Below are 3,151 nucleotides of genomic sequence, written 5' to 3'. Positions count from 1 at the left end.
CGATATAGCCGCCTAAGAAGAAATCACAATTAGTCGTCGTACTTTGAAGGATGTGGCGGCAGACAGTAAACGTAAGAATGAAATGAAAATCAAATCTCAAAAACAATCAATTAATTTACATTTCCAAGCCAGACAAATTGTCACATTGTCAATTTCAGATACGGGGCAACATCTTCAAGTCTATCTAGTATGCAAATAATTAGAGATAACTTTTGAGATATTTTTGTTCAAATAAAATTTGTAAATGCCGGTCGACACTAGAGTGATTTGATTGAAAAATTGCATTATATTATGTGTTCTTAGATCGAGTTCCATGCTAAAATACTATAATGAAATTGCTGTAGTGGGGAACTCGATCTAAGAACGCCTAATTTCACGGAATTATGGAGGTCGTGTTCAGACCAGAATAGATCCCTATTTTTGTTGGAGATGATCGTCAAATATTTAGCGGGTGAAATGGACCAAAAAAAAAATGTATCCCATTTTGTAGCGGCTCTGTAGGTAGCAATAATAGTCCGATCAACACGAAATTTTAAATATGGTAAGAGTATATCACAAAGAAGTAGCTTGCAATTTGAGATGCCGATCAGATAATATTTAGAGGGTTAAATGGACCACAACTTTTAATATACAGCTTATATCTTTGTTCCTGAAAGACAGATTCTTCCCTCGTGGGTTATATTTGGAAGACGATCTCTTGACCTTTGCACTGATGTCGATTACGTTGATGTACGTGATCAGATAACAGAGCTACAGCCTAATATATCCAGTTTTTTGTTTGTAGTGTAGTAGTTAACACTCTAGAGGTCGCAATTATAGCTCTATAGTCACGAAATTTTGCACGAGGTAAGAGTTTAGGTAGAAGAAAATGTCTATAATTTTGCATGATGATCTGATATTATTTAGCGGGTGACATAGACCATTACTTTTGTATGAAAAATATACAATTTTTATTTTTTGTCCATATTTTAATTCCTGGAGAGCAAATACCGGCAATGTAGCCTACATATGGAATAATAACTACTGGCATTTTCCCTGATGCAAATTGCAATAATGTGTCTGCTAGATAACGGGCCTACCGCCTTATATAATGGGTTTTGTGTAGAGAACCACAATTTCCTCCCAAGCTACGAATTGTCTCTATCATGACAGAGAAATTTTCAGTTCGGTTGTCAAATTGGATTTTTTATACAAATATTGCAGCATGGGGTCGCTTCGCCACCTATTTTATATCTAAGGATTTAGGGTAAAAGGGATACAAAGAGAATACGACCAACGATGTATCTTATCGTAATATTGGTTTTAGATCCAAGTATGTTTGCACGAAATTCGTTTCAGACAATTTGGAGTCTATTTAGCCCGGCCCGTTCATCTGTCTCTCTTAATGTCTAGCTGGCTGGTGCGCACGATGACCATCGAACGGATCTACCGATTAGAACCAAATTTTATTTTTATTTTTATTTATTTTTATTTTATTTTCGAATGTAGGCTATGTCGGTCCACACCTCCCCCAAAAAAGTTCAAAATTGTTTTAGAAAAATTCTGTGAACGATAACTGGCGAAGTGAGCAATCGATTTGCTCCAAATATTATTATTCCTTCCAGATATAGATCGGATAAGAGTTTAAGAGTCCTCTCGAATCGTTTTGATTTTTTTTCAGCAGATTGATTGTACTTGCGCCGCAAATCCGCAAGATAACTTACTAAAATTGATTTGGTATAGCCCCATATTACGATACCTACAGATTCCGCGTATTTTGAAGCAAACTCGTGTTACAAAATAAATATATTTTTATACGGCAGAGGCTGAGGGTATATCGCCGTTAGCGCAGCTTACTTATACTATCTTCTTTGGTGTGTAATTGAATATGAATAATTTTGGGATTTATAAATTTGTTTGCATGCAAAATTTGTGAATTTCTATTCATTGTTAATTATTTCTACCAGTATAAAATATATTTTTGATGTTACAATATATGCCTAAAATGAACTATTTTCGAAGCATATGTGAGGTACAAGTGTACAATTTTTGGACGATAGATCTTCAATAAACTCGAAATTTTCCTAATTATCCGATATACCAAATTGCATGGTATATATATATATATATATATATATATATATATATATATATATATATATTTTTTTTTTTTTAGGTGTATTCCAAAAAGGAACCTGATATTCAAAGACATAGCAGGAGTGGCTAGTCAATGTGAATTTTCCAATTTTCGAATATTTTTTAGAAATGTATAATTTATATATTTTTCCACAAACGTCCCAGTAAAGACAAATGAGGCTTCTCTTATATCAATGGATTCATATTAAGTTATTGATATGTGACCTAGTTTTTATCGCCGAGTCCGAACGGCGTGTCCTATGTTGCCACTTGTAGAGACGTTTTTCATGGCTGAAATACTCAGGAAATATCGCCAACATTACTAAGGGGTATCTTGGTGACTCATATTGAAAAGTCATATATATCATTCTTGTAGACAAATTTAAAGCCTACAACTTTTACTTGAGTCGATTTCTGACAGGTCCTTCTATTTTTGAGAAAAATCAAAGAAACTGAATGAGGCCTCCAAAAAATGACCTTTGACCGTGATTAGCTTCGTTTGCACAAGTGGGATCGATGGGGACTTTTAGGACGTTACGTCTAATGGCAAACCTTAGTTCTTAGCTTTCCACCAAATTCAGCTTTGTGGGAATTTTTGGTATTTCCCCCTTATACGCATGTCTATTTTGACTGGATTATTATTTCGCATAAACGCATGCATTCGTAAAGAAATTTTGTTAGTTAGTCAATGTTTGAAATATTTTAGGGATCGATAGTTTTACAGCGACATGTCGTGGAAACTTTATATTTTGTAGACTCCTTCCTTTTAGGAGTAAGAAAACATATGCTAACAAGTAAAAAAGTATCAGTCGGCTTTGCCGACAGAGACATACCCTCAGCATATGTGAGTTGAAACTTTCATCTACGGACAGATCGAATATATTTAGGTTATTTTCAGAATTTGGTGGCCCTTTTGTATATTTGAACTTGTCGAAAAAAATGTGGATTAGGATTAAAGTTCAAAAACGTTGCGGAGGAGGTACTTAAAGGCCGATGCATTCCTTTAAGTACCTCCTCCTCCTCCGCAACGCGACAA

This window comes from Musca autumnalis, unplaced genomic scaffold (assembly GCF_047663935.1).
Source record: "Musca autumnalis isolate F117 unplaced genomic scaffold, ASM4766393v1 scaffold_4, whole genome shotgun sequence".
Classification (NCBI taxonomy): domain Eukaryota; kingdom Metazoa; phylum Arthropoda; class Insecta; order Diptera; family Muscidae; genus Musca; species Musca autumnalis.
This window is presented reverse-complemented; position numbering follows the sequence as displayed.